The sequence below is a fragment of the Berghia stephanieae genome, chromosome 4 (genome assembly GCF_034508935.2).
Source record: "Berghia stephanieae isolate SIO BIC M18660-M18661 chromosome 4, UCSD_Bste_1.3, whole genome shotgun sequence".
Lineage (NCBI taxonomy): Eukaryota > Metazoa > Mollusca > Gastropoda > Nudibranchia > Aeolidiidae > Berghia > Berghia stephanieae.
The window spans coordinates 28,721,410-28,734,349 of NC_088363.1; the positions used below are offsets into that span (position 1 = coordinate 28,721,410).

Sequence of the window (12,940 nt, forward strand, 5' to 3'; positions counted from 1 at the left end):
AATACTTTACATTTCGAAACATTAAAATCCAAATGCCATGTTGTAGACCATTTGAAAAGTGAAAATATATCATTTTGTAGAATGTTATGATGTTCAGTTGTACTATAGATCTTTGTATCGTCTGCAAACAGTTTGCAGGCTGAATTTATGCCACATGGTAAATCATTTATATATAAAAGAAATAAAAGTGGTCCCAATACGCTTCCTTGGGTACACCGCTAATTACATTCTTAAAATCCGACCCCACACCATTGACAATGACCCTTTGTATTCGATTATTAAGAAAGTGTTTAATCCAGTTAAAGATATTCCCTTTAAATCCATATGTTTTTAGTTTAATGAATAATCTCTCATGAGGTACAGAATCAAAAGCCTTGCGGAAATCAAGATAAACAACATCAATGCATTGATATTAAATACATAAAAATAAAAGCTACGTGGAGTTCCCTTACGAAATCGAAAAATGTATTGTCTATGAAGACAATAACAATTGAGTTCAATTTTTATTCAACACTTGAATCATAAATCTTCTGTTGATCGACTTATCATCACGTTCATTGTTGAATGGTCACCGGGTGAGCATTGAAAACTAGTTCTAAATTTCAACCGCTGGAGTTCAAAAATATTTTCATCCTACTCCGCATATTATTATCACCTCAACTATATTACACTTATCAAAATGTTGGTTTTTTGGGTGGTTTCTTCCTCTTCTTTTTCTTCTTCTTCTTCTTCTTCTTCTTCTTCTTCTTCTTCTTCTTCTTCTTCTTCTTCTTCTTCTTCTTCTTCTTCTTCTTCTTCTTCTTCTTCTTCTTCTTCTTCTTCGTCTTCTTCTTCTTCTTCTTCGTCTTCTTCTTCTTCTTCTTCTTCTTCTTCTTCTTCTTCTTCTTCTTCTTCTTCTTCTTCTTCTTCTTCTTCTTCTTCTTCTTCTTCTTCTTCTTCTTCTTCTTCTTCTTCTTACAATGACCGGTTCTCAAATATAACGATTTGACATTAATGATTATTCCTATTGTGGTTATGAAATCAAAATCTATTTTTAGTAAAAGCGGATGCGTGAGGAAATGAAAAACTTATTTCCAATGAAGCATCAAGTGAATATTACAGAGCATGCCAACCGGAATTGCCCGTTCTGGTATTTTTGATATTTTCTAGTTGACCAATAAAGCTGTGATTGCTTGAAATTTCAAAATATAGACAACAATGTGTATTATGAAAATCATGAAATTATGATTGATAAGGATAAAATCGCCATACCTGCATTTGAACATGACACTCACCTACTACTATGGTAGGATTTTTTGTAATCAAAAATAAAAAGGCAAAAAATAAAACAATTTGACAAATGACAAACGTGTGTGGTATCATTATGTCTAATGGCTTAGATAGGTGGGTAGAGAGAGAGAGAGAGATAGAGAGAGAGAGAGAGAGAGAGAGAGAGAGAGAGAGAGAGAGAGAGACAAACTATCGAATTACATCTAAACTTTCTGGTTGCAGACTTAAGGTATTATATTGTACTGAGGTAATTTACTTCATCTTTATCATGTTTTTTTCTTCCTTTTGTTAGAAATTGCGAGATCAATACCAAACCCCTGCTGCTTCATTGTTTTCGTATTGGACTCGGCCAAGGATAAATGTGTCTTCCTTCGACATCTCAAATTGTCATCCCACCACGGAGGGGCCTTCAAATGTTTGCTACAACGGAAATACGCATACTTCCGGTCAAATGCGCAGACATCTGTTTACGCATCAGATGAGCCCATCTCTATTCTCTTGATATCAAATATTTAGATTTCGATCACTAATCCATTTTAATCATTTCTCATCCCACCCCACCCCCACCTTTACTAATACTACTACGAAACCTCACAACCATCCAAAACTCCACTTTAAATCAAATCTCAATGTCCATACAATAATACAAGGCCTTGTGATTTTAAGTTCGAGGTGTCATTCTATATTCATTTTTAACATTTTTGTTTGTTTGTTTGTTAATTTCAATATTTTAAAAATGTTTCACATATTCCGTTTGAGTTGGGGGAAGGGGAGGGGGGTTATATGTGGGCTTGCGTATGTATGTATGTTTTCTGTATGTATGTATGTATGTATGTATGTATGTATGTATGTATGTATGTATGTATGTATGTATGTATGTACGTATGTATGCATGTGTGTATGGATGGGTGGATGGACGGACGGACGGATGGGTGGATGGATGGATGGATGCATGCATGCTTGTATGTATTATGTAATTCTGGGTATCTGCAAGAGAGATAGAATCGTGTGAGTGGGTGACGTTACTGAGAGGTGAGGGAAGCAGGGAGATGTAATAATTGTTTATGTGCGCTCTCACGCTTATGTTTATATGTTTTGTTCTGTATTGGTTTTCCTCTTTATGCTATCTTTATGTTCCTTAATAACACGTGGGTTTATGGCGAGAAATGTGATAATTATTTTTTTAAAAACATAAACTATAATTGGGTATTTCAATATAAAAACATTTTTGCAGAAAACGTATTTTCAAGAGAGAGGTTGTGGAGAGTGGAAGATGTAGTTGCACAAATATGTCATACTTACTAATATAGACTTCCTTATTTATAGATTTTAACCAATTGAGTGGGAAATGATCATTGAGCTCTTAATGCATTATAACTTCCGTTACTCGTGCTATTTCAAAGTATCTTAACATTTTGCTTTAAAAAAATAAAGAAAGAATGGATATATTAAAAATAGATATGTAAATAAATAAATAATAGGTGATTAAATAAATAAATGAATGAATGAATCGATAAATGAATTAATAAATAAAATGTCTGCGTCCATGGTTTAATTCAAGAAGAATTTGAAAACATTAGATAGTGTCTACTTCCCTTGACAGTATTGTAGAGAAAGAAATAGTATCAGGATTGGTTTCCCATTTGCACTTTCAACAAGTTGAAGAATGCATGCCGATCAATTGAATAGCCTTGCAGACAAGCATCGAGCTGGAAAACTTTGAATCTGACGTAGGCCAATGTGCCAAATTAAATAAATTCCCTTTATTCATCCCCAATGGGAAATTTGTCATTAGGGTCTATTCCAAGGGAAGACTGGAATAACCCTGGCGTCAGCCGCAGAACAGCGCCGCAAAGTGAGCTAGGCGAGGTGACGTGTTCAAGGCCACACAACGCAGCGGCGGGTGATTGAACTCGGTACCTTTCGGGTAGGAAGCAAAGACCGTACCACTGAGCCACGCTGCCCCTAATCAAACAACCTTTCAGGCAAACATCGACTTGGAAAACTTTTAATCAAACGTAGGCTTAATATTTTCTCACCAATTCTACAGAGGCCCGAAGATCAACAAGAAACTGTGAATCGGTTCAAGAAGACGTACCCGAAGAGAGGACGGAATTGCCGCCATAACCGGGCCGAACTCACTGCGTGTAATTGACGGTTATGAACATTGATTTTCGGAATATGACATCTATCCTCAAGACATTCCTGCGTCTACTTCATATGGTGGCACAGTACTCCGCTGCGGTAAAACATAATGCCGGGGTGGACGTCCTCGTGAGCGCCTTGTCGGTACCCCGGGTAGAATCCTCTATTTCTACGGAATAACAATGTTTTTCTTTATTTTCCGGGCAACACCCTCAAGATAAACTCGATAAGCAATGCTGCGGACCAGCGTGGCTCCAAGATACTTTGGATTTGGGTCATGTGGGAGTAACTGGTCCTTGGCAAAGACTTCCAGAGTTCGGAAATGCTCGACGGTGGGTGAGTGGTCGCAACGGTTTTCGAGGTATTCGTCGTTAGAGTTAACATGTCAAAATAGGATTTAAGTGGTCACATCCGCATTATGTACCGTTTGATGAGCAAGTGCTTACTCGTCTTCTTATTCCAGCTCAGGGAAGAAGTGTTTCCCATGTAGCTAATGCTGACATTAAACAACAATCCAGTCCCCTAAGGGGCACCGCTCTTCATTTTCCTTGCTTTGCTTGTGGAATCTTCCAGGGCAATCTAGAATTGTTTGCCCCATATTATGGACGAGAATAGCTTTCATCTTTATCACCTTATGATCTTCGCAAGTTTCAGAATTTGCCCTTTGCTCCATACAGTATAGTCAGCCTACCACTACGGTCCCATATTTACTTTATGTTTTTCTGCCGCTTCAATATTCGAAGAAAGGGCTATGGCTTGTTTCGTTAGGCATATCCCGTCTCTGAGGCCAGCCTGCCATGAGAGCAGGGAAAGTCTTAAGACCGATCCATACGTTTGTAAAGACAGCTTAGAGTGACATGGGTCAGGGGAAGGAGAGAGGAAAAAAACTTGAGCTTTTATAGAGAGCAATATCCATTAAACGTCATCAAAGCACTTTACAAAGGATCCCTGACCAACAGCAACCCGTAACATGTATAACGAGACATGACGCTGTTACAAATTTTCCAACAGAGCCAACGCTGTTAACGGCCAGATACTCATTTTACAGTAAGGAGCCTTTTCCAAAGACTCAACTATGCGCCGAGCGAGGCTCCAAACCAGGACCTTGCGATCAGAAAGCGAGTGTCATATTCATATCAGAAGACGCGATCTCTGATTGGATTAGAGAACTTATGAATAAACAAATTGGATTTTTTTACTGTCGAAAATGGGTCCAAAAAGTCTACTACATACTACTACCTCTACTACTACTCCTACTACTACCTCTACTACTACTACTACTCCTCCTACTCCTACTACTACTACTACTACTACTACTACTACTACTACTACTACTACTACTACTACTACTACTACTACTACTTCTACTACTATAGAGTCATGTAGTCTCAATTCACTAACTATTTTTAACCTGTTGACAGTGGCATTAAATATCATTTAATTTCCAAATTCTCCAATGTTTTATCAACTTTAAATGCGAACATAACTTCTTTTTTTCCCTCACGAAGAGAGCAGTACTGTTATTGAATTGAAGTGTCAGCCGCATGGCTGTTACATTACTAATCTCTTCACAAAACTTGTAACATTCGATGTCGGTATAGTGAAGAATCGAACCCTTCATGTTTAAATAAAGATGTAGTTGCTCAACCACCATGCCTAAAACTTGAATGTGAGTAAGTGACATTTTAAAAGATTTGAAGAAAAAAAATATCAATGCTAATTCAAGTAGCAACTGTGTTTGACACTGCACTTTGCGGTCATCGAAGCAGATGGTGGTGATGAATCCAATTCGAGGCAAGGAGGCGGAGTTAACAAGAAAGTGGGCAGGCGCTTTGTGATACTTTGACCTCATGACCCCACTGTCCGTTGTTCGGACCCCGTCCATTGGTCGACAGGTGCGTACCGGCGTTTTATTATGTATCCCTTGACCCCTCTTTCCAACCCCCACCCCTCTAAACATGAGAGAGAGAGAGAGAGAGAGAGAGAGAGAGAGAGAGAGAGAGATTCGGTTGTTTAGTAGAGGTAGCATGGTGAATTAATTTGCCCATGTTTCAGTCAGAAGCTAATACTAATTTTGTTCTCTTTGTAATATTATTATGCATTTAAAACATCGACAAGTAGCTTGACTGAAAAACATAATACCATTTACTCTCTATGCCAAAATAATGGACTCATTTATAAATGTAAGAATGGATAAAATATTATGTATTATATCTTAATATGGAATCTCAATTATAAGTTTATGGTGTTCATTAATCGATATTGGACTCTACATACATAAAATTTTACTCACTTTGATTCCATTGATATCTGACAGCAGATCAAGAGCAGGACTTATTTTGCATCCATGATGTAAGTACCTGTTATCTATTCAATTCTTTACTGTATATCAAGTTCCATTATTTAAGTCAATTATAAGGGTGATGCCAACAATGAGACTCTTTAGTGTGTTTGTAACGCCCGTGGTTTTGTTCTCGTCGATTCAAGTTTAAATGAGGACCCATCCACCGCTGGATACTGTAATAAAATAGCACAGTGGCTCATCAATGCTTCGACTGGCAGACAGTAATGATTCGATATTATTATCTTACATTGTAATGGCAGATGAGGATGGTAATGATGATAATGATAACGATATTACTACTATTACTACTACTACTACTACTACTACTACTACTACTACTACTACTACTACTACTACTACTACTACTACTACTACTACTACCACTACTACTACTACTACTACTACTACTACTACTACTACTACTACCACTACTACTACTACTACTACTACTACTACTACTACTACTACTTCTACTACTACTACTACTACTACTACCACTTCTACTACTACTACTACTACTACTACTACTACTACTACTACTACTAACTACTATATATTACTATTATTATTATTACTATTACTACTACTATACTACTACTACACTACTACTACTACTACTACTACTACTACTACTACTACTCCTACTACTACTACTTCTACTACTACTACTACTACTACTACTACTACTACTACTACTACTATATTATTATTATTATTATTATACATTATTATTACTATTACTACTACTACTACTACTACTACTACTACTACTACTACTACATATGCTACTATACTACTAATAGTAAGTATAGTAGTAGTAGTAGTAGTAGTAGTAGTAGTAGTAGTAGTAGTAGTAGTAGTAGTAGTAGTAGTAACAATAATAATAATAATGACAATATGCCCTTGCAAAGGCACAATTGTAGCCAATACATCAAAGAACAATGGAGAGTTATCTAATCTACTTAAACAAATTTACCATTTATATAATAATCTAGTTATAATTCATACGTTAGAATCATTGCAAAGTACTTTAGCACGTTTAAATCACATGGATACACTATAGATATAAATATCCCTACCGTTGTTAAAAATGTGTTTGCTTTTTTAGCTTTTTTTTTTTTTTTTGTGGGGGGGGGGGTTTGGGGGGGGGGGGGGGGTTAATTAGCTTTATATTTTTTTAAATTTCAATTCATCAATCTAACTTCTAAACATTTACCAGTAGGCTGGTATTAGGAGTCAAAATAGTGCTTGATGTATACAGATATAAATATGAATATTTATAATTAACCATGCTCAAATGGCATTCGTAATGTTTCATAATATAGTTCTTAGTAGACCACATGGAACCATATTTCCATTTCACACAGTCCCGTCCCCTGTTAGGCGAATCTTTTGTACTAATTTTGTACTCGCAACACTCTTACAATGACATTTCAACAAACACCCTCAATAACGTGTACAAACTGGGGAAGCGTGGGAACGATATTTTAAAAAATGATACATGCACAACTTTGTACAAAATAAGAGAAATCTAGGAATAAGAGACATCTAATTTGTAAAAGCGCTTGAGCACGTTTAGTGATATTGCGCTTTATAAAATCTCACGTGTTTTTTTTTTTTTTTTTTTTTTTTTTTTTTTTTTTTTTTTTTTTTTTTGTGTGTGTGTGTGTGTGTTTTTTTTTGTTTTTAATTGGAGGTTGTCCATAGATATGTTGGCGGCAAAATGGCAGTGAAAATTGCTCTTTACTCACCACGCTTGGATGTAAGATGAGTAACTGATCGGAAACAGCAGTGTCTTTGTGGAATAAGATTGTAATAGAGCCTAACAGGCGTCTTGTCTCGTCATACGTGATGTTTTGCTGTTGGCTTTGGACCCCTTGATTAACGCTTTAAGCACATATAGTCGATATTGCGCCATATAAAAATTCCAGTTCTTTTTTCTTTACTTTTGCTCTCTTTTAGTTTTAATTTCAGGATTTCGTGGCTTGCAGAGATAAATTTGATATCTATCCTCTAAACGTATATCAGTTTTCTTTACAATCTCTAAATCTCCGTTTACCAGAGTTGTTCTCTTTCGGATTATATACGTAGCTAAGGAAGTTGATGTCTAACAGTAAAAGGGAGGGGAACATGAACTGAAATACGGTTTTCCCCTAATTCTTCCAAACTTCTGGTCAATCGGCTTTGGTATTAAATATGTCCTATCCTTTGAGTCAGAATGGAGTAACGCTTTCTATGATGTAAACCATCTAAAAATTTTAATACTCTTTACGTAACTCTATACTTAGATGCCTAGGGTGCTGGCTAGCCCATCCGCCCATATTAAGCCAGTTACTTGCGGGGTGCTATAATCCTCTGGTTATGGATGTGTTAATACCTCGTTGATAAGGCTGCCATCTCTATCATTGCTTTCACGATTGCATTGCTCTGGTGTGGAGATGGATGTTTGATTTGAGATCTGAAGAATTGCATAAAAAAAAGAGTTTAAAAACACAAAACAAAACAAAACAAAAACAAGCAAAAAAAAAAAAAAACAAGTCATTGAGACATACTTGAAAATTTAAAGATTGGAAGTCATGTGACCAGAAATTAATAAGGTTAAAAAATGGCAGTTGCTTATTAAAAGTTCATTTAATGATCAATTTGCCCTCATTGGGATTAAAATGGGAAACGATGCAACTCTAAGTCGACACATTCAAAATAACAATTATGTAAAACGGACAACAGCAAAAGAAGAAGAAGAAGAAGAGAAGGAGTAGACTTGAACAGCAAATCCCCTCTCAGAGGATAGGAAAAAAAACAAAGTCTTTCAAAACCAACAGGGGTTTGGAACAGAAGTTTGTCGCGTGGCTTAAAAGGAAAAGTAACAAAAATTGCTCGTGAGTATTTCGTTAACACAATCACTGAGTATTTTCCATCAAATCTGTTATTAGATCCACCAATGCATCACTTTTATGAGAGGGCAGGGGGGGGGGGGGGTCAAAGTTATTGTTGGCGCGATTTCGTATAATCCTGATGCTCCATTGGTTGAGCACCCCCCCCCCCCCCCCCCACCTTACGTATCAAATTCTTTGTACCGTTGAGACCACCGATCTGTCTGTTGTTGCTTTGTATTTGGGGGGAGGGGGGGGTGTGTTTTTTTTGAGACAAGTGAGATGATCAGCAATTACCATCCATCATGTATATCAGTATCAGTTCACAAATTAATGAAAAGAATCACAACAACGTACTCGTTTTATTGTGTTTGATACAAATCTATATTTTTGACAGCCAAATGAACGAGCAATAAGGAACAAAAGTGGAGGGTCCAAATACTGGTTCCAATTTCCTTGGAAGTATGAAACCAGTCCAACTGAATACGTACAGACCTTGTGCAATTGATCCTTTGGTTTCAGAGTAATGACGTTCTATTTTCTAGCATAAATAAAATCTGCACATCCTGCTACTAATATAGTTATGCCAGTTTATAATTCAATACGTAACCTATTAATTTTTGGTCCTCCGGAGTACTACTTACACACTTCTATGGAGTTTTGAATCGGATGGGTGAAAGATGTGAGATCACGACATTTGCTGCCCATTTATTAAATATATTAGTACCAGTACCGAACTAAAGGAAGTCTGCTATAGAAGTATCATTACATTGTATCACAGCTGAACAACTCATTGCTAAACTGAAACTTTTTTTTTAAAGTCTCTCTCTCTCTCTCTCTCTCTCTCTCTCTCTCTCTCTCTCTCTCTCTCTCTCTCTCTCTCTCTCTCTCTCTCTCCTCCTCTCTCTCTCTCCTCTCTATCTCCCTATCTCTATCTCTCTCTCTCTCTCTTCTCTCTCTCTCTCTCTCTCTCTCTCTATATATATATATATATATATATATATATATATATATATATATATATATATCTGTATGTGTGTTTGTGTGTGTACGTTTACGTGTGTGTATTGACAATGGGGGGGGGGGGGGGGGGGGGGGGGAGGGGCGTTTTAATCTATCACTCATTCAATCGTCTCCGAGCTTGCGGACACTTGAGGCGACGCAAGAAATCTCTTCCTGGTCCTGTCAACTGGTATTCTTGGGGCCACATCGAGGGACTGCCCTCTCTACTTTAGGTACAGCTCCTGGTCTCCTTAGACTTGAGCTTATATATAGCGCAATATCCACTAAACGTGCCCAAAGCGCTTTACAAGGGTTCCCTATCTAGCCAACAGCAACAGTTAACATGTAGATCGAGACATGACGCCTGTTAGGCGATATTACAATTTTCTTTCGGACAGAGACAACGCTGTTAACGGCCAGGTACTCATTTTACACCTGAGTACGGTGAGAGAATCTGAGTGAAGAGTCTTTTCCAAGGACTCAACTATACGCCGAGCAAGGCTCGAACCCAGGACCTTCCGATCCGAAAACGAATGTCATACCACAAGACCACATAGCCGCACAAGAGCGGAACCGGTTCCTCTTTCCATTTAGAGAGTCCATCGCAAAGCACTCCCTGTCAATGTTTTGATAGGTCTCCGACGTTATGTCTCAACTATTGTCTTTTTCTTTTAGATTTTAAACTATCACTAACAGTATGTGATGTAAAATGTGTATAAGTGACCAACAATAGAACGATGTACTGTGAAAAAGACAAGACATTTTTTAACATTTTGGCCTGAAAAATAAACCTCATCTAGTCAAAAACTCTCAAAGCTCAGAATTCCTTGAAGTTTGAGATAAGAGTCATTTTAATAGATCGATATTTGAAGGACGAGTTTTCTGGCCAAAATCTTTGTTTATAATTTTTCAGAATACTACAACAATATAGGGACCGGAAGGTTGTCCACATTTCAAAAAGGAACAATAGTATGGTGTCAAAATACTGGTTCCAATCTCCCTGGAAGTGTGAAACCAGTCCTCAGGGGGACTGGATGCATGTGCAACTGATTTTCAGGTTTCAGAGTTATGGCATCTTAAAGCTTATGTTATTCTATCCTAAATTATAGATGCTAGTCGTCAATAAAGGTCACCATCCATCCTTGCTCTTTTACGCCCCGAAATCATAAGAACATGCCTATACACCCTGCTGTTAAACTAGTTAGATATGCTACCTTATGATTCAATTCATTGTTAGCCCTCAATGTTGATTACACACTTCCAAAGAGTTTTGAACCGGAAGAGAGGAAGGTGTGATATCACGACTTCTACTTCTCATTAAATGAGTACGTGTCCCATTGCCACAACTAGAACATGCATCTGAATATAGACCTACAAAACAATACATTTCGATCTGAATTGATAAAAACTTGTGTTTTTGATAAGGTCCCAAATATATAGAGCATGCCATGTTACATAACATGGGAGGGGAAGAGGTAGAGACAGATAATTAAGAAGAAAGATGGATAAAAGAAAAAAAAATAACTAAGTGTAATTTTCTACAACTTTTACATATTGTTTCAAGCATTTTCAGTTCCTCAAAAAGTTGAGATGTATTATTTCATGGTTTTTGATTTTATATAAAGATAAATAGATGAATAGAGGGAAAGAAAGATAGATAGATAGATAGATAGATAGATAGATAGATAGATAGATAGATAGATAGATAGATAGATAGATAGATGGATAGATAGATAGATAGATAGATAGAGATAGATAGATAGATAGATAGATAGATAGATAGATAGATAGATAGATAGATTGAATGGTTGATTGATTGATTGATAAAGAAAAAAAATATGAGGGGTGAGAAAAAAAAAAAACAAAAAAAAAATAAAAAAAAAAAAAAAAAAAAAATATATATATATATATATATATATATATATATATATATATATATATATATATATATATATATGAGAAGAGAAATAAAGAATATTCACTCGTATGCATATATTGTTTCCTTGAATACAATATTAGATACGAACATAGGTATTGACATACTAAGAATATACTATAACACATTAAGGTTTGCTATATTATATGCTTTGATTTGAACACAACAATATCTGTAAGCCCTGTCTTGTAGGCGACTAATCTTTTCATAATATGTCATTCATGATTGACAGGTACGAGGTAAATTGAGCTGGTGATAAAGTGTACACAACACAATGGTCACTCCAATTACACGTGCCAGGGGTTAAATACATTCATAATTCATCATTTTGTCATGTTTTCTGTTTCTTATTGCTATTTTGAAAAGAGATCAAATTTGTTTAACTCTTGAAATACTTGACACCAACTTGACCATGTATCCATTCTATCAGGACTTAAGAAATATGATTGTTTTGTTGTATTTATATGCCTGTTTTTCTTTTTGGTCTTTTTTGTTGTTTTTTTTTTCCTTTTTTTTTGGGGGGGGGTGCCTGTTTCAATTTATTTAACTCAATTCGAGAGAGCATGTGTTCCAAAACAATGCATGGAGAAAATATTATGAGAAAGGGTAAGAAAGGGTTATATCTTTAACGATATAGAAAGATAGTCAGTCAGACAGACAAATAGTAATAGATAGGTAGATAGATAGATAGATAGATAGATAGATAGATAGATAGATAGATAGATAGATAGATAGATAGATAGATAGATAGATAGATAGATAGATAGATAGATAGATAGATAGATAGATAGATAGATAGATAGATAGATAGATAGAGATTGAGAGAGAGAGGGAGAGAGAGAGAGAGAGAGAGAGAGAGAGAGAGAGAGAGAGAGGAGGGATAGATAGATGGATAAAGAGTGTACGACAGGCAAAGAGAGAGAGAGAGAGAGAGAGAGAGAGAGAGAGAGAGAGAGAGAGAGAGAGAGAGAGAGAGAGAGAGAGGGTCAGTCATTAATAAGTCAGTCATTCAGTCCTTTAGTCAGTCATAATTCCATAATATCTCGTGAAACCAGAGGGTAACACCAATCATTATTTATAACCGTTATAAAAGGACGACATATTGGAGTAGCAGTACGGAGAGAAGAGCTCCTTATGTCATTGTCAAACTGCTTTAACTGTCACTTTTCACCCCTTGCTGCTTATCTCCCCGCCCTTTGGGTACAGTCAACGATATGGGATACTTACTATAAAGTGTTCCTTTGGGTCATAATGCAACGAGTGGCCAATCTTAAGGGTTTGCACTGGATTTGTCTATAGATAGTATGCGCTTGGCTAAGAAGCTCACAACATTGCCATCCGGAAGTATAACGGACCAACACACAAAACGCT

At 36.5% G+C, this 12,940-nt stretch overlaps 1 protein-coding gene across 1 annotated transcript in view; it reads left to right on the top strand.

Annotated features, from left to right (window-relative positions):
• The first annotated feature begins 5,408 nt into the window (after positions 1 to 5,408).
• LOC144970373 (protocadherin-11 X-linked-like) overlaps positions 5,409 to 12,940 on the top strand; it is a 42,900-nt gene continuing 35,368 nt past the window's right edge. The window contains exon 1 of the mRNA XM_078909941.1: positions 5,409 to 5,766. The gene's annotated coding sequence lies outside the window, so the exon portion shown is untranslated. The remainder of the gene's footprint in view (positions 5,767 to 12,940) is intronic.